Raw genomic sequence first — 20764 nt, forward strand, 5'->3', positions numbered from 1 at the left:
GGGTATCTAGCTTGTCAATCAGGTCACAGCCTGGTGATCCCTCCTTGTGGGCGTGACCTTCTCATGAGGATTCTGGTCATTCCTCTCTTCCTCTTTGGATGTGGATAGACTCTCTTTCTGGTTCACATTCCTGTTGACAAGCCACATGGAGCTACGCTGATGGCAGTCAGAGCCCTGGTGATGTGTCCACTGCCATTGGACCCACAGGACTTTCCTGTGATCTTCTTGCATTCAGCATCATTGCATGTGCTGTATGAATCTGAAGAGGAATTTATAGGCTAATATTGGATTTACAGGCTGATATAGAACTTATGGGCTTGATCTGGATTGGTCCGGTACGTTTTATTGATGCATAATTACTTCTTGATACAAAGTTCTGTCTTCCATATATGAGTGTCTCTGGATTTATTTCTCTAATCAACCTAGACTAACACACAGTCATCAGTACGGATTAGAGTTCAATGTAAAGAAAACAAATATGCTCACTAATGGACCAGCTGGTATCTCTGTGATAAATGGAGAAAAGATAGTTTCAAGGATTCATCTTGCTTAGACCCACAATCAGTGCTAATGGAAGCAACAACAAGAGATCAAGAGATGTATCTCATTGGGTAAATCTGCTGCATGAGACTTCTTTAAAGTGGTGGAAAGCAAGGAGGTTACTTTGTCGACTAGGATGTGCTGACACAAGCCGTGGTATTGTCACTTGCATTAAATGCATGTGAAAATTGGACAGTGAGTAAAGAAGACTAAATAACCATCAATGCATTCAAATGATGATGCTGGTCAAGAATATAAAAAAGCATCATGGCCTGCTGGGAGAACCAACACATTTGTGTGGCTTTTTTTTTTTTATTTACCCCATCTCCTTTTCCTTTACCCTTCTCTTTTTTAAAATTTATTTTCATTATCTTTGCTTCTTTTCCTTACCTTGTTTTTTTATTTTGCCTTATTACATTTTTTATTTGGCTTTGTTTTGTTTTTACCTCACTAGAAGAACCTAGAAGCATGCCTTCCCTACCTAGTCATATCTGCCACTCCTGCCCCCTACCTGCAGGGTGAGTGACACCACCTGTGTCTGTACCACTTAACTGATGACAGATGGAAGTCAAGGGCAGTCCAGCCTGCCCTAAGTTGCTCTACAGTAACAGTGAACAGAGAACACATTCCCATACTGTACCAAACTCATCAGGACACAGATGATAAATACCTAGGTATGACCAAATGAGAAAACAGCATAGCATACCCACACTGAATGTATGGATATATTAAAGCAAAACAAATATATATTTTTAAGACTTGGAAAAATACATCAGCATATAGTCATCAGTTAAATACAAATATAATTTTTAAAATTGTCTCAGAGACAACAAACAATATCAATACTCCAAAATAAACATAATAGAAGAGTTCAAACGAGTGACCCAAAATAGTCAGAAACCATTTCTAAGTAGAAAATGTTATTGGAAATACCTGATAAGAAATTTATATGTAATTTATAGATTGGGGAGGGTGATAAAGGAAAACACCTGCAAAATCAAAGAAAACACTAGGTTAATTCGGGAAAACAAAATAAAAACAAATTGACAGAATATTTGAGAAATTAAAAATCTTACAAAAAACAAAAATAAATTCAGCAAGTCAATACTAAGATTTCTGAAACACATTAGAAGTCCCCTTAGTAACACATCAGAAGATAAAGGGGTCAAATTTAATTAATGGAAGATAGCGTTAGTGAAGTTGAAGAAAATATTCTCACTACTAATGTTCAGAGGACCATTCTTAAAAAGGAAAAAGGATAAAGAAAATCTGAGAATTATGAGGGATAACTTCAAGAAGAATAATTTATATATGATCTGACTGCATAAATACTATGAATTACAAGAAATAAGACTTTACTCGAATCAAATGAGAAAGAAAACACACCATAACAAAACCCTTTGTTCACAGCAAAAGCAGTGCTTACAGGGCAATTCATAGACACAAATGCACACATCAAAAAAATAACACAGAGCCAAAAATACAGCTACTGGGGAAAATTATAAGGTACAACCTTCAAAAGCTGGAAAAATAAAGACTAAATGATGCAAAGTTCCACAGTATATATCCTGCAGAAAAGAAAGTCCTGGCAAAAACAAATACATGCAAACCAGTGTTCACTGTAGCACTATTCAGAAAGCAGTAAAATAAAAAAGAAACAACCTCAGTGCACAACAACAAATGAATGGATAAACAGACTGTGGTACAGATATACAAGGGCATACTATAGAACAATAAGTAATACTGATCTATGAGAGGATGCTTAGGCCAACATAAACTGAAGAGGTATGGGAAGGTGATTGAGGCTATACCCCTGAATATATGTTTTAGAGATATGTACTAAAATATGCTGCAAATGATTACATCATTATAGCAGAATATATATGGTGCAAAGTTATAAAAAAAACTTCACATCTATAACAAATACCTTGAGGGGATGAATTCTGGCCCTGAGGCTTAGGACCATATACTCAGAGACATCAAGGTCACCTGGTACAACATAGTCCACAAAGAAAATGTTCTACATTCTACTCTGACAAGTGGCAAGTGGGTTCATAAAGACTTGTAGGTGCCTAATTAAGATGCGACTATTGGTTTCTCCCTGCCCCCCCAAAAAAAAAGAGAGATAAGAAGCACAAACAAACTACGGACCACAAATTTCAGCCTTCCCAGCAGCAAGACAAGAAGAACTAGATGGTGCCAGCTACTACTATATGAATAAAGAGGAAGAGTCATTAAAAAGACAGGGAAGATATAAACAACACCATACCCTTGGGTAGGTTAGTGTCCTGTGGCCCCATTGCCCATTTCTTTTTTATTATTTTTTCCTTTCTCCACCTCCTTTTTAGTTGTCTACCATGTGTCTCCCTGTATTTGATCTGGTCTCTGCCATATTACCTGGTTCTCACCCCAAGAATGTTTGAAGGTAAACAAGCGGCCATCTAGCTCAGAAGCAAAGCCCACATGAAAGAAGCACACCAGTCATTGTGATCACGAGGTGCCAAAGGGATCAGGTATAAGGCATCATCAAAACAAAAATTCTTACCATAGTGCATGAGGGGGGAAGTGCAGAGTGGAGACCTAAAGCCCATTTGTAGGTCACTGGACACTCCCTTACAGAAGGGTCTCGGGGAAGAGATGAGCCAATCAGGGTGTGATATAGCAACGATGAAAAATACAATTTTCTTCTAGTTCCTAAATGTTCCCCTCCCTCCCCACTATCATGATCCCAATTCTACCTTGCAAGTCTGGCTAGACCAGAGGATGTACACTGGTACAGGTAGGAACTGGAAACACAGGGAATCCAGGGTGGATGATCCCTTCAGGACCAGTGGTGAGAGTGGTGATACTGGGAGGGTAGACGGAGGGTGGGTTGGAAAGGGGGAACCGATTATAAGGATCTACATGTGACCTCCTCCCTGGAGAACAGACAACAGAAAAGTGGGTGAAGGGAGACATCAGACGGGGAAAGATATGACAAAATAATAATGTATAAACTATGAAGGGTTCATGAGAGAGGGGGAAGTAGGGAGGGAGGAGGAAAATGAGGAGCTGATGCCAGGGGCTTAAGTAGAGAGCAAATGTTTTGAGAATGATGAGGGCAATGAAGGTACAAATGTGCTTTACACAATTGATGCATGTATAGACTGTGATAACAGTTGTTTGAACTCCTAATAAAAATAAATTAAGAAAAGAAAAACAAAAAAAGAAAAGGCAAAAAACAAAGAAAAGACGGGAAAGAAAGAAAAACACAAAATGGATGTCAGAAGAGACTCTGAAACTTGTTCTTCAATTTAGAGAAACTACAGTAAAAGGAGAACATGAGCAAAGAAAGCAGAACAGATTATTCGAAAGGGTTGTGTGAAAGTACAAATTAAAGTCCTATAATGAAATTCATTTCAGAAAGTAAGGTATGATGAAGAACCAGTGGTATTGATGGAGGAACTCCAAGCTGAATTGAAGGTATTGGTGAAAACAAGGTTCCTGGAAATGATGGAAGACCAATAGATATGTTTCAACTAACTGATTCAGTGTTGACATCACTCATTCTTCTAGACAAAGAAAACTGGAAGATAGGTATTTAGTCAAGCCACTGGAAAGGATCCATATGTGTGTCCGTTCCAAAGAAAAGGGGTCCAACCAATGCGGAAATTATTGAGCAATACCATTAATGTCATATGCAAGTAAAATTTTGCTGAACATAATTAGATGGTTGTAGCAATACATCGACAGAGAGCTGACAGAAATTCAAGCCAAATTCAGAAGAGGGTGATAAAGGATTATTATAATGACATTAACTGGATCTTGGCCAAAAGCAGAGTCCTAGGCAGATGTTTACTAGTGTTTTATTGATTATGCAAAGGCATTTGACAGTGTGAATCATAACTATGGATAACATTGAGAAAAATGAGATTTCTAGAACACTTCATTGTGCTCATCAGAATCTGTACATTGGCCAAGAGGTAGTCATCTTTGAATAGTGTAAAATCATAAAAGCTATGCTTTAAGGCTACATTCTTTCACCAGACTTACTCTATATTCTGAGAACATCATTGGTGAAACTAGATCAAATGAAGAAGCATATATCATCAAGATTAAAAGATTTATTAACAATCTGTGATACAAAAATGATACAACTTGATTGCTGAAGCACATAGCAAAAGAATTGAAACTGAATCGATAGACAGCATAATGATAAATGAAGAAAAGACTGTAATTTTCAAGGAATCAATTTTAATTGAATCTATTGTCAGTGCTCATGTTATAGCAGTCAAGAAATCAAAGGCTGTATTGCATTGGGTAAATCTGCTGGGGGAAAAAAAACAACTCTCTAATGTTTTAAGGAGCAATGATGTCACTCTAAGACTCCGCTGTTCCCAACCAAGCCACGGTAGTCTCAATCTTCTCATATGCATGTGAAAGCTGGAAAATGAATAGAAAAACAGAGAAGAATTGATGGCTCGGAAACATGAGGAAATTACCACTACTGTCAAAAGATCAAAAGGAACCTTATTAGGAATGTCCATAAGCATTGGGCTGTTAACCACAAGACATGGTTCAAACCCATCAGCCACTCTACAGAAGAAAGGTGAGGCTAACTTCTCTGATGGATATATATATATCCTTCAAGACCATATCAAGACCATATCAATCACTGACTTCTATGTGACAATGTGTATAAACCAAAGATTGTGATTAAATGCATTATATTGGTACTCTAACATAGACAATCAGTACTTAGAGAATGAAAACTTATTTAAGCATCAGTGAGAGGTTTCTTAATCAGAAGAATACCTGCCTTCCTCATTTTTGCTTTCTTTCTACTTTACCAAGCGTGATGTACTTCTCCAGGGTTTGTGTCTCCTGACAACATGACCAAAGTAGTCTCTATCCTTGCCGAAAAGGAACCACCTGGTCATAATTCTGAGAAAGATGTGTTTGTCCTTTTGGCAGTCCATGGTACTCTTGGTATTCTTGACCAGCACCATAATTCAAATGCATTCATTCTCTCCAGTCTTCTTTACAATGTCCACCTTCCACCTGCAGATGAGGCCATTGAAAACACCATGGCTTGGGTCAGGCACACCTTAATCCTCAAAGGAACATCCTTGCTTTTAAAGAACTCTAAAGAGGTCTGTGTAACTGTTTTACCTAATGTAATACATCTTTTGATCTTTTGATTCCTGCTGCCGTGAGCCCTGATAATGGATCCAAGGGAAACAAAATCCTTGGCATATTCAACCTCTGCCCCATTTATCACGATGATACTTATGGGTCTAGTTGTGAGGATTTTGGTCTCCTTTCCAATGAATTGCAATCCATACTGAAGTCTGCAATCTTTGATCTTTATCGATAAGGGCTTTAATTCCTCCTCGCTTTCAGCAGGCAAGGTTGTGTCATCTGCATAGCACAGGTTGCTTGCATGCCTTCCTCCAATCCTGAAGTCACAGTCTTCTTTGTATAGCCCAGGTTCTCTGAGGATTTGCTACTAGAGGCGGATGCTTCTTAATCACATGACAATTGGAAGTTGGGAGCTGAAGATGTACTTAACCTTCAGCAAGTCACAGGTAGGTATTCTCTTTCCATAAAGGTAGACTATCGGCATCAGTGATTCTCAGTCCTGTTTTAGCAAAAGTTCCATTTCACAGTTTAAGTTAGTTTTGAATGAACTGTGATCTAAATCTGTCTAGTGAGGACGCATGTGGGGAACTGAGGGCCAATCTTACAGAGAACACATTTTTAACTCCCGTTTCCTTACCTCCTGAAACATCATATAATATTTTATAGTACTATTGACTAATATACACCGAGGATCATTGTTTGTCAGGTCCACACAAGTAATATCACTGCCCCTATTTTATAGAGGAGGAAGCTCACACTTTGAGAACTCCCTGGTGTAGTGCTAGAGTCAGATCCACCTCTTTCTAATCAGAAAGATAATATTCTTTCTCAGGTCCTTAAAGAAAAGAGAAGTAGCATAGTACCAACTATTACATTTCTCTGCCCTTATCTACAGGGAATTCCAGACTTAGCTTAATTTTTTTCACATCTTTTGTCAACTTGAGCCCTAATAAATTTTTCACAAGCAATAAGTATGAACATGCACACAGACAAGCAATAAGTATGAACATGCACATAGACAGAAACACCCCACACACACAATGAATGTATAAATAAATTTGAAGAAACAAGAAATAACTGCATAAACAATTGGTATTATAACACTGACATGAAAACTGATTTTTGAATACATGTGAAATATTTGGTGTAGCGCTGGGTATTATGGCTGTAAAAGCCATATGTAGACCTCACAACTGGAACTGATAATGTTGGCATGGATGCAAAATTAAAAGGATATACAGACACACATGCAACACTATTTTGAGCAAATACTCATATTAAAGGGACGTTTTAAGAAAATCACAGGATATATGCATTTTTGTCAGTAATTAATGCAATGTGAATCATGGAAGTTGTATGTTTAAGCTGACAAGTCAATTTAGGCAAGTCAAGCTTTTCCAGATTTGTAGGAAACATTTGGAAGCCAAGGTATAATGTCAAGAGCCCTTTAGGTGGTGGGAGAGAGATGCTGGGGAGGGAGACAGGTAGAGAATGCCGTCTGAATGACGACTTGGGAGTATGTGCAACAGACAAAGTGGGTGGTGAGGAAGTCTGCCTGCTAAGAAGTGGAGGAGGCATTTATTATAAGCAAAGGATATGTCAAAATTACCCTTTTTAAATAGATGGATTAATGCTCAAACCCATAAAGGATCCAATTTACTGAAAATTATTGAGTCGCTTATGGAAAGCCAATAGCAATTACAACTTACAGAGCTGTCGTGCTATAGCCTGGTACATATATGCCATATGTGTTTATCTTTTTCACTAGCCTACTTACATGTGATGATAGTACAGCAGCTTTCAAGATGAACACTTGACAAGCCAGCTCACCGCCGACTGACACCTCCATTTCAGCTGGCCTGACATACATAAAAAGAAACTGAATGTTTATCTGTGAGCTTTCCGGAATTGACATATGTGCTATATAAGAGTTACAGAAGGAAACTTCAGAAAAGAAATGAAGGAGTGTACTTGTCAGTTTATTAATCAAAGTTTACCTGCTTCACATTACACAGAGACAAATTAAGCCAGCGACTATGGCACTCTGGAAACATCTGCTAACAAAGTCAGAAGTAACGATAAACAAACGAGCTCCCTTTGTGGTTGATTTTTATCCAGCTGCATTTAATTATAATAGAGCTATCAAAGAAAGCTCCCCATTAGCTGTTAATTCAGAACGACTTCAGAAGAAACTCTCAGAGCCTCTAGTGATATCTCTCCAACTCCAATAACTTCCTAAACTGTCAGGGTTTGTAAAGAGCCATATTAAAGAAGTTTTCTTATTAGGCCTGGCTAATACCGAGTACTGAGGTAGTATGAGTTATTTGCTTCTCCCCAGGATTACCTTTGTAATAATTTGACAAAGTAAACTTTATAAATGGCAAAACTTGCGATATCATATTTTGGATTTTTTAACCATAGAATTTGACCCAAAACTGCCTCTTAAAAAGCAAAGAACAAATGACTCTAATGCATATTTCAAGGAAAATGGGGCCTCGACCATGCTGCTAATCAGCCTCCACCATAGTTAAATCATGTTCGAGTAAAAACATATACAAAACCCCTTACAAGCATTCTACTTCTACCCAACTCAAAAATCTATCACCATCAAGATTTGCTTATTGACCAACGTGGTTTGTTACAAACTCCAGGTATCTTCAGGCATATCCTCCTGTTAAAAGTGTGCAGCTTGACACAGTGAGCAGCTCCATTGCCACTGATGCGATTCTGACTCGATGCGACTTGAAGCCGCTCTCCAGGAACGAATAGAACGATTCTCTGGCTTTCGGAGACATCAGGTTGTTCCAGGAGCAGGCAGCCTTCTGCTTCTCCTGAGAGCACCTGGCGGCGTCATCCGTCACCTGGTGGTTCACAGCGCAAGGCATAGTCCGTTGTGCTTCCAGGGTTCCTCGCTTGAGACAGAAGAGTGCAAAAGCCAATGGCAGCCCTTCTCCTTCTCAACTGTTCCCAGACGCAGCATGTGGGAAAATGAGTCCGCACCCAAATCTTGCGTCCGCACGACCAACACATGAAGCCCACTTTCAATGAGTTCATTCTGACTTTTTTTTTATACCGTAAGACAAAACAAAACATAACGCACAGTCATCGAGCCGATGCCAACTCATAAGGAACCTCTAGGACGACGTGGGACTGCCCCTGTGGTTCTCTGAAACTACTCTTTAAGGAAGGAGAGAGACCCCTCTTTCCCCCGAGGAGCAGCTCTGGATTTCGAGCTGCAGATCTTGCCGTTTTCAGCGCAGCGTGCAACCGTTATGCCACCAGACACGATGGGATTTAAAAAAACAAAAACAAACCTGTTCCATAGGGTTTCCCAGGCTGGAAATCTTTATGGACTGCTTACTTTTCTTCCCAATGCTTAACCCACTCGGACACGCCTTGATGAGCTGGCTCGCAGGCCAACACAAAATCACATGTTTGCCTGCAAAGCACAACTGTGTCTAAATCTTTGCTGATCTAACCTGAGAGCATGTCGTAGGGTGGGCGGAACAATGTGTAAGGTAAAGGTGAAGTTCAAAAACCTGGGAAAGTATCACTGTTCATTTGATGCTAATCTTTGTAACAAGGCAACAAGTCACAAGCTGCGAAGGTTCATTAAGAAACTAACAACGCAGAGTAACCCAAATGGGGAACAAGAGACATTTGCCAGAGTTGGATCTGGCCAGCTTCCAAGCACCCATGTCGTAATATACGTTCCCATAAACCTACTGTCATTTACTTGGTCATGGGAGATATATGAGAGTGGGAGAGAATGGAGGCAGTAGAGCCTAGTGAAAATATTGAGCGCTGTAGGAGTTTTTTGTTTGTGTTTTTTTCTCTTGTCTGAATTTTACAAAAGAGCACACTATCTCTAAATTAAAGTAATACTTTGACTTCTGATCCTCTTAATCGCAAGCTTCCAAGAGCCAGTGGTGTTCATGTGGGTTCCTTGACTAATCTGAGGGGAACATAGAATTGGGAGAAGACACAATTCCTTTTAAGTTTTGTGGAAACTTTACTTCCAAGTTTTCACGGGGCTGAGCATATGACATTAATTCCCCCCTTGGCACAAGGATCAAATGATGTTAGCAGTGTCATTGTTCTGTTTATAACAATATGTGTCATGACTTGAGCCTTGCTGTCCTCCAACTGGCTTAGGAACAAGGATTCGTCTTCAGTGCTGGTTTCAGAAAGCTGGGCCATGTCCTCTTGCTAAAAGAACGTGAAGGAATGAGTGTGGTCGCTGCTGCCAGTCGAAAGCTCAGCCTTCTTTTCCCAACGATCCTTTAGAAGGGAGACTGGAAGAATGTCCAAAGACACTCTTTGAAGAAACAAGTCTCAAGTCTAAGAGCGTGAGCAAATGCAAGCATGGGATCAGCTTTTCACAGCAGACCTGGTCTCGGTTTTCTTTTCTATTTATTTTTTATTATTCATTGGTCTTAATACTCCTATCAAATCCTTCCATATTTCCATCGCATCCAGCACAACTATACATTTGCTACTTGAATGAGTTTCCCAACATTCTTTTTTCTATATGGACCCCTTGATATCACCCCTTCATCCTGCCACCACCTATATTGCCCCCCTCCTCACAAAACCCTGTTGATGCTATAAGTTCATCAATCCTGGTTTTAATACCCCCCAAACAAAAAATGTACATAAAAATTGCAAGAGGGTGACTCCCAATGACATAACACTCGAAGAGACCCCCTAATATGTACAATCCAAAACTAAACAACATGATACAACCCCAAAACATAAGATTTGGGATTTAGATCAGAGCTAGCATGCATCCTAGGGGGATTTTCTGACAAGTTTTAACTGTTATGTTTTACAACAGAATCAAAATTTTGGAGCATGGAATCCTTGTGAGAGGAATCTTACAACTTTCTATGTAACAAGCCTTCAGACTAAGTTATTATGTCAGTTCACTATTCTAATCATCAGTCTCAGTGTCTTAATTTTAAAGAATGCTCATTTTAGAATACTAATATAGTGCATTCTAATAAAGACCCAATGATTTTACAATGATATATATACATTACTAAATGGAAAAGAAAAGCTCACCAAAGAAGTTCCAGAAAGCAAAGGGAGCCCAGAAATAAAGTAGACATGCAGCAGAGAGTATGATGGGGCTCTTCAAAAAGTTCATGGAACTTACCATTATTGTTTAATCCCATTTTTGGACAGAATTTTTGAAGCTCCATCATCAGATGCATTTGCATCTGTAGGATGGTGAGTGGGCCACTCTGTGTCCCTAAACTTTGTATCCCTCCAGGTATAGAGCTTAAGCACACAAGTTGTTGTTACATGCTGTTGAGATGATTACTCTTGACAGTGAATTTACAGATAGAGCGAGGAAACCTAGTGACACTGTGGGATAAGCCTTGGGCTGCTGCTAACCACAAGGTCAGCAGTTCAAACTCACTTGTCACTCTATGGGAGAAGGACGAAGCTGTCTGCTCCTGTGAGGATTAAATAAGGTTTACAGGTTACAAACTCTAAGGAGCAGTCCCACCGTGTCATACAGAGTTGCTATGAATTGGAATCAAGTCAATGGCAGTGGGTCTGGGTTTGATATGAAAAAAGTCACATTGTCCCAGAACATTCTAGGCTGTAATCTTTATAGGAAGAGAGCCCCGGGTCTTCTTCTCCTACAGAACAGTGGACCTGAACTATTGCACTCCCAGGGTTCCTTAGCATACACGTGATCCAGAAACATCTCTCACTGCCAACTGGTCCATTCCAACTCCCAGGGGCTCTATAGGAGAGTGTGTACTTTTGAGACTGTAACTCTTTATAGGAGTCGAAAGCCTCATGTTTTGCCTGCATTAAAAATAATAATACCTTAATCACATTTTTCTTTTGTAACCTTACCTGCAAAAATTAATTTTAAAGAGTATTTTGCTCTCTGCAAGTGAGGAGCTTTTCATTGTAAAATAGCGAATGAGATTGCAGGATATAATGGAAGCGGTGGTTGACATGGAGAGATCTTCTACTTGTATTGTGTCAATGTTCAACGCTCTAGGGACAGTTACAAGTCTTTGGAAAAGCTGAAATTTTAACTGACAGCTCCCTACATTGCCTCTCTAGTCAAATATCAGTTTTATCTGTCCTGAAAATTATATACAAGAATTTACTGTGGAAAATGTCTACTGGTAAAAGAAGAAAAGAAAATATCCTTAACTTGTGCAATCTCCTAGCTTTCTAGAAAAAAAAAAAGGAAAACACAAAGAAAGCTAAGTGACTTCCCTAAATTCAAACATTCAAACATGTAGCAGTAAGAACAAGATTAAAGCATGAACAAGATTAGCATGCCTTCTGCTTGTTAAATTCAATGCTGGCTGTTTTGTGATAGTTCAAAAGAGAAAATGACATTTGCTTATTATGTTTAACCCCATACCTAAGTGTTATTAATACCTATCATGTTATCGATCCATAATGATTGGACACTGCCAAGCATCCTGCTCCTCTTTTAAACGATTTTCTTGACCATGGGAGTCTGCAACTATTCCTAGTCCATCTATTTGTGGACTTCACAATACCTTAAGTTTGCACGTTGCTCTCAGAGAACGGAGAACAATTTGTTTAACTTATTTGGCATGGTGCTTATCACATCAATATGTAAATGTGATTGCTTAATAAATACCACTTATTGATGTTGAATTCATCTGCAACTTCCATTGCAACTTAAAAACCAGGCTCAAAATTATTCTAAGTTGTGAATTTATTTTCACAGTAATATCCACCCAACAAATACTTCCTAAATACTCCCTGTGTAAAAATAACTGCTAACCCCCCCCCCCTGACTTCACATTGAGTATGAGAGAGACAAACACATGTGAAATTATAAATATAAAAATGCTATTGGAGTTCAGATGAACAGAGATAATTCCCAGCTAGGCAAGTATATTCTGTGTAAATGGTGGCTTTGTGGCAATCCCAGAAGAGGGGGTAGGTGGTATAGCTACATATATATATATATATATATATATATATATATATATATATATATATATATATATATATACTGCAGCAATGTTCCAGTAACCAGGAAGCCCGCGATGCCCTATTTTCCGACACCTCTCATATTTCTCAGTCTGTGCCCATGTACCTCGGCTGTATCTCTCTCCCAGTTCCTTTGGATTGATGCCTCAAATAGACTGGCTGCCAGGGACACTATCTTTCAGATCACCCCAAAGATGTGCTCCTCTACCAAAAGCCATGTACACCAAGCCCATGAACTTCAGACCTTCAACCCAGCACCATGTTTTTCCAAAATTATGGCAGAGAATGACTTGTGAATAGAAAAATAGATTCTGCAACGATCCCTAATATACATTCTAAATTCCTCCCTTAATCACAACCACTAGCTCTGTTCGGTAACTTTTCTTTTCCTTGTTCTTTGAAGTTTAATTCCACAGCTTTCTGATACTTTTCCATAATGAAAACTCAGTGAAGTTCAAAACCTTAATCTCACATCCAATTTGAGACCTCCCTTTCTTCTACCTGAACTATGGCACCCCTTCATACACGTTCTCTCTTTCTCTGCCTGCGTCTTGCTTCTCCTTCTGCTATTTGTGGGGGCCCCTTAGGGCTGTGTATTCTTGGACCCTTGTGCACAAGAACAACAACAAAGGGGACAGGAATGTGACAAACGTCTGCTGATCCTTTCACAGTTTGTGGATTCCTTAGCTCACTCCCTCCCCTAGAGGTCCCTGCTATGGAAGACGCATTCCATAGCTGATCTCTTGTGTCTCTCCCTTCCTGTTTCTGGATGCTCCCCAACTATTTCCTACTCATGCAGTTCCCATGACACCAGAGCCCTCTGCGGCCTCCACTTGATCCGTGGAATAGTCACACATTTTTGCCATCGAAAGCACTGATGGCGCAGGCCCTCCTGAGACTGAAGTCTTGGTTTTTTCCTCCCCTTGGGTTGCAAATGTTCCAGCTGTTTCTGCCTCAGAATTTGCATGGAGGTGAGGGCACCAACCTCTAGGTTTAAATTATGCCGAGAAAATTCCAATAATGCCTGAGAAGCATTTCTAAAAGCTACCTTGCCTTCGCTTTCTCTGGCATCTTGTCCAATGGCAGCCTAGTGTCATCTACTTCCTAAAATTCAAACGTTTTCCTAGAAAGAGGAAGGGCTGAGACTCTCGGGGTAGAGCTATACCTCGGTCCTTGGCTCCACGTGAGAAAGAATTCATGCCGAAGCTTGGTTTGTGATCCAAGTGCGTTTGATGAGAGTCAGAAGTTTCAAGTTTACACAGGCACCCGCAGGGCTCCTCCTGAACATGTAGCCTCCCTAGAAGCTGGTCACAAAGTCACGCGGTCAGCTCGGGACTCCTGCCTTTTCAATTATTCCACGGGGATTTGAATTCACCTGGCCTAGATGGGCCAATGCAGGTGCAGCACCCAGCCAGGTGTACCTCCCCTTCCTGGAGGGGAAACCTGAACCTCTGAGCATGTGCAGTGTGCCACTCCATGTTTCTGTAGCTCAGACCTCTGGGCATGTGTAATGGATGGCCCAGCCCCTAAGCAAAACTATCTAACATTCCCCGCTGAAGAGATAGGACCCAGATCTTTGGGGTACTGGGCAATGACATCTCTAGCTACTTCCTGCAGACAAAAGGGGTGAGGTGGAATTTTGGGTCCATACAGTTCCTACTCTGTGGGAAGGGGTTGTCTATTCAGGGCCCAGGATGGATAAGGTTGAGGTGATCCAGGAGATGGTGGTCCTGGAGCTGGCACACTTGTTTCAGAGGCCTTGGTAACCTGAGAACTTCTGGAAAAACAAACAAATGGACAAACAGGTCAACCATTTAAGTGAGACAAGGGTAAGATTGTGAGGCGGCAGTGCCCTTGAAGTTAGGATAGTGTCACAGGAAATCAATAGAAATCTTAGGACTAACAGGTATGAGTGTTTTCTCACTGTAAACACAGAAACAGGGCAAAGGTATTCACTGGCCTAAAGATTGTGAGGGGTCTGAGGTAGAATCATCTGTATATCCCTCATCGGTCTTAGGGTGATGATCAAATGCCATCCTCAGACCGTCCAGTGGCTCACAGGAGTATTCGTCTGCAGCCTCTTTCTCAGAGGGGTCAGATGGCGATGGTTTCCAGGGTCTCACCCGTGTATGGTGGATCCAAGCACTCTTCCCTGGAACTTTGACGGCAGTGGGTGTAGAGAGAATTACTGGCAAAGGTCCCTTCCAGACTGACTGGAGCTGGGAATTAAGGCACCCATCCTTCCAAGTTTTTATAAGAACTAGCTCTCCTGGCTGGCACAAGGGTGGTAACTTTTCCTCCCCTTGGGTCTGAGTGAGCTCAAACTGATGGAATGCCTCCTGACATTGGGCTACTTTGGCGGCATATTGCTGTATTAAGGCTACCTCAGAGTCTATAGCTGGCTCTGTTATAAGAAAAGGCCACCCATATAAAATTTCATAGGGGCTCAAACGTATAGATTGCCATAGGGGAAATCCTAAGACATAACAGAGGTATGGGTAGTGCATCTTTCCAGCTCATCTGAGTTTTTTGTGTCAGCTTTCTAAGGGATAACTTCAGGTGTTGATTAATTCTCTCTACCTGCAATGAAGACTGAGGCCTCCTGGCACAGTGGAGATGATAAGTTATTTCCAAGTGTTGGGAGACTGCCTGAGTGATTTGGGAGATGAAAGCAGACAGCATGGGGCCAGCCACTGGAGCCAGAGTCCTGCAGAAACCAACAGAGTGTATATGGGCACACCCAGCCATCCAGCTGGCCGGAGCACAAAGCAGACCACTGAGACTCGAGAAGGCTTTGGGAATCGCAATCCTCCCACCCTGCAGGCCACAGAAACCCAGCCCCCTCCCAGAACTCCAGCCTGGGGAAGGCATGCAAGTTCCCGGGAAGGCAGGCACAGAAAGGCAGAAGTAAAACCACACACACCAGGAAGAACAGGCGAAAAGGGACACAAAAGGATGGGGCTGTGGTAATTCATTGTGAGTGTCCCCATGAGCCATCCACCTCCACATGTTTTGTGGAAGGAGTTCAGCCTGGCTTCCTTTCTCGCTACGCGCCATCTCCCGAGGGTGGTGAGGTGAAAAGAGTCCAGAAGATGACCAAAACCCATGAGACCAGGATGGAAGGGCCCGCTCCTGGAGCCGGCTTACCTTATAATCCGATTCACAGCACCACTTACGTTAGATCTCTCAGGGTAGAGATATACCTCAGTCCGTGGCTCCACACGAGAAAGAATTCACACGGAAGCCTGGTTTGTGATCCTAGTGAGTTTGATGGAGTTAGAAGAAGTTTCAGGTTTACACAGGCACCCACAGAGCTTCTCCTGAAACTACAGCCTCCCTAGAAGCTGGTCACAAAGTCACGCATTCAGCTCCAGGCTCCTGCCTTTTCAATTATTCTGAGGGGAGGCATGGTGGATGACCCTGGTCCACCCCATTGGCTGAATTCAATTCACCTGGCCTAGGTGGGCCAATCCAGGTGCAGCACCCAGCCAGGTGTACCTCCCTTTCCTGGCGGGAAACCTGAACCTCTGAGCATGCGCAGTGTGCCACTCCTTCTTTCTATAGCTCGGAGCTCTGGGCATGCGTGATGGACGCTCCAGCCCCTAAGCTAAACTACCTAACAGAAGATGTTAATTCCCATTTCAGCTAAATCCTCAACATCTATAAGCAATGTTCTCATAGTCTTTTTCAGTAGATTTTATAAAGAGAGGAAGATGATAAATTAAAAGGTTATCCTTCTAGGTATACAATTAACCACCATTCGATATAGTCAAAGTTCTCGTTTTCTGCTTACTTTGACCAGACAAGGTGGCGGAAGCACATCCTTTCTGGGAAATGAGAGAGCGAGAGGGATGCAGGTTGCTTATTTATCTAACCCTCAGGATTCAGACAAAATTCAAAGACATCAGACAACATGCCATTCTAGTGTTTACAAGAGCATCTGTGTAGGAGGCTGGTGACAAGGGCTCCGGTTCCGGTTTCTAAGGGGGGTGAATTTCACTCAAGAATCTTGGTGTACAAAGAAAAGCTTTTGGTGAATGCAATACTACCATTTACCTTTTATTTTATTATTTTTAATAGATCTTTTTGTTGGGGCTCATACAACTCCCATCACAATCCATACATAGATCAATTGAGCAAAGCACCCCTGTACATTCGTTGCACTCGTCATTCTCAAAATTCACCTTCCACTTGGGTTCCTGGAATCAGCTTGGTTTCTCTTTTTTTATCCCTTCCCCCTCCATCCCCACACCTCCTTTCCCCCTGCTCCCTTAATAGTTTATAAGGGAGTCTCCCATGCTCTACATGTAGAAAGATTCTTAAAACTGAAAAGTAAGTGTTTAATGGGGTTTTTTTGAAGAAGTATTTAAATATGGTAGCCATTTTTTTCCTACACACAAGACACATCTAGTTCTGTTTATACTCAGAAGGTGAGATGAATGATCTTTGTGCCTGTGCATCAATGTGGCTTACATGGGACCATAAAATATGGAGGAAAGGATCTGTGAAATACATTAGCATGTAAAATTCTGAGCACTGAATCTGTTGCAGGCTAAGGTTATTGTGAAAACCCCAAAGTTTTTAGTCTCCACATAAATTCAGATTCCACTGTATTCTTTCTAACTCTTAACCAGCATCATGAATAGCGTTGCCTTCAGACAGAGTGTGTTTGAAAATGGAATTCTACCACACACCTAGCCAGCCTGGGGAAGACTCGCCTGGATGTGTCCTTGATTGAAGTTAGCATATGAAGACTCGCGGGGTCTTCAGTCACACGCTGGCCGCCTTGTTTAAAGGATCCTGAACCAGTCTTGTAGACGCTAGCATAACATACATGCCCCATTCACGGTGTCATCCCATCCCCACTCTGCAGGCCCAGGTGCAATCATTATGGATGAATCTGTTGCAGCGTGCCTTGTACTCCAGATCCCATTCAGGGGCCAAGTTACCGTGAACCCTTGAATATCATAATGGTCTCATTTCACTTGTCTTTGTCTTTTTAAAAACTTGATAAAGGTGTCTCTATAAATGATGTTTAGATACGGGGTCCCCTTTGTTCCATGCAGCGGGAGAGGGCATGTGTGATGTTTACTGTCCTCCTTGTTTCTCTCCCACAACAAGCGAAGTGTTTCACAGGTCACACGGTTTATGACTACTCCTGGGCACTGTGTCGTGGCGCAAGCACCACACTACATGAAGCCTCCTGCCAATCTGCAATTAACATTCAGCAAGAGCGAAAATAAAGCCTGGGAAATTTAGGAGTTGCTGTCGCTACAGCATCACCCACCTGTCCTTACTGACAAAATAAGCATGCACATGGTTTACACAGGAGTGTCATGTGGCGCTGTGCACTTCAAGTCCCCAAATTTCCTAAAATTCTGCACACTTTCGCCAACCCTGTGCACACCAAAGGAGTTTTGGTTCCCTTTTTTATAGCCGACAGGAGCCCTCGTGGTTGCACTTGGGATGCAATCTGCAAGGTTGGAAGTTCAAAACAACCAGCCGCTCCAAGTAGACTGGGGGCTAGCCGGGTAAAGGGTTCCTGTCTCAGAAACTCACAGGGGACGTTTTACCTGCCTCCTCGGGTCGCTGGGAGTCAGCATTGACTCTATGACAGTGAATGGTTTTCCTTTAACATTCTCCTAACTGTTTAAATCATGCCATAAATTTGTCTCATTTTTTAGCCATAGTTTTCATTTTTCCTTGAGGAGTGATGTTTACGAGAGTAATTATGGCAGAGATGCACAACGAAAGCCGGACTCTAAATTCGCAGATCCTCCACGATACTGTCACAGACTTAAACAAGAGCAAGAAGCAGAAGCATTTGTCTAGGCAAGAAAAATGAGTGTCCACTTCTTTGGAGAAAAAATGGAAAGAAACCTGAAAAATCTGGAAAAAATATTAAAGGAAAGTGAATAAAGCACTCAAGAAATAGCCACAGTTATGCTAGACCCAACTTCATATCTTATAAATATCCTATAATTCTTCTATTGGGTTAAATTATTGGAAGAGATCTCTTGAATGGCACAGACATTTAGGAAGTAATGTTATTGTGCCAGGGTCTACTGGTAATTAAAGGGTGTCTAAATCACTCCTCTCCAATGGGAGCCACTGTAGTCTAGGAGAGAATAAAATAGAGGATAGATACATAATCACTTAAACATAAGTAAATTTGCCATCTAAAAATCAACGTAGGCATAGACAACTTTTTTAAATGAAAAGGAGTCTGAATGATTAAAATCAAACATTTTGTTCAGAGATACCTTGAGAATCCTGGCCTCAGTGTTTCAACCAAGAGTACCTTTAAAAAAATTATTAGCCAATTTCAAAGCAAACATGTCTTGAAAAGTCGTTATGTATAACGGGGTCTTGCTTTATATCAAATGCTGCATAATCTCCTGCTCATAAATTTTGAGTAACTTCTCAGTGCAACAAAACTTAAATTTTATCTTCATGTTCTTGTCAATTGCCATCGAGTTTACACTGATTCTTACAAGCGCTGTGTACAGGATAAGTCAAAACTATTACTACTGAGGTTCCTGTGCATATTTACATGGGTTTATGGCCAATGCAATGGATTTATATGTATTCCCACAATCAGTGATTGCTTGTAGACAAGTTCTTTCAACATACATCTGTCTTGGTCTCGTAAAGGTGCCTTGCAAAAAATTGCGAGAGAACTATGGATTTTGAAGGGATCTACTGGGATCATTAAATTCATAGCAGAGATTATACAGTTATTCTAATGATATGAATATTTTCCCAGAATATTTTAAACCTTGGCCTCTGGAAGAAACATGAGCATACCGAGTGCATTCTTTTGATATCTGTTCAATAGAAGAAACCCCCTTTTTTTCTATGCTGACAGTTTGTGTTTGGGAAATAATCAAGCCAGTTGGAGGCAGGTCTAACAGTGAGATGGATAATTAAGTTTTATAAAACAATATTCAAGAAGAATAGGCTAGGATAATACAATGACAAGATTCATTTGGGAAGAGTAGTTGATAGTTTCCTTATGAAGAGAAGAGTTTGAGTAAAGTTAAGCAAAACTCCAAACCACACTCACTAGGCCAACTCATGGCATCCCTTCCCACAAATCCCTAAAGTGGACCCAATAGCATGTGCTCCCTTCCCCCTTTAACTCTTCTTGCAGCAACCTCAGCTCTGCCTCACAGGGCGTCAGTGCATGTGGTCCGGGCAGAGCTCTTTTCCAGATGCTAGGCATGGGCACGTGGACCAGCATGAAGTGGGTCATATGCTCACTCCATGGTCACAACAATGGGTGAAGCACAAGTGTAAGGTGCCCAATCAGAGAGAATCTCAGCATCAAGTCCTTTATACCCATGCCCAGCAAAACAACAGCAAAACGTTTTGTTTGTTTGTTTAATATGGAGTTGTGAGACACGGATTGACTGGGAGAGCACATTTGCACCATTTAGAAGCTCAGAAGGAAACCAAGACATAGTGAGGAGCAGGCTGCAGTGAAGGGACTTAAAAAGACTTGATTCTGAGACTTGGTTTGAATCCTGCATCAAAATAAGACTGATTATGATAAGGTTATGATAGTGAGTCTATTTCATTACGTGCAGAAAGTGTCGTAAATTGTGCAACTCTGAAGGAAACGAAAGGTAACCCCCGATTTATGATGTGCTTCAGTTATGAAGAGCAATCTCATAACTGTCCCATTTAGTGTTTGTTTTTTTTCCATAATATCATAATAATTTTATAGTGGAAGGATTAACTGAATTTTACTCTAAGACTGTAACAGAAACTTCAGATGTTTGCAAACCTGGCACCAGACTCCGATCATTTTATGGTGAGATATCTCTGTAAGATCATGCAAGAAGGGGGGACAGGGAGGATAAAAAGAGAAGGGGGAGGAAAAAGGCCATGCAGACTAATCTCATTAATTTTCTGACTAGTAAGGTCATCCCATTCCCGGATATAATGCAGATAATCCAGAAACTTCCACAAGAGCCTTTATTACCCAAACTAACAAAGGCCAGCATTGTCCACATCTTCATCCTAGGAGGCGATTTTGGTGATTTGTGTGATTTTTTGTAAGTATGCATAGAATAAAATATATTTGTAAGTTTAT

Source organism: Tenrec ecaudatus, chromosome 13 (assembly GCF_050624435.1).
Source record: "Tenrec ecaudatus isolate mTenEca1 chromosome 13, mTenEca1.hap1, whole genome shotgun sequence".
In the NCBI taxonomy this organism is placed as follows: domain Eukaryota; kingdom Metazoa; phylum Chordata; class Mammalia; order Afrosoricida; family Tenrecidae; genus Tenrec; species Tenrec ecaudatus.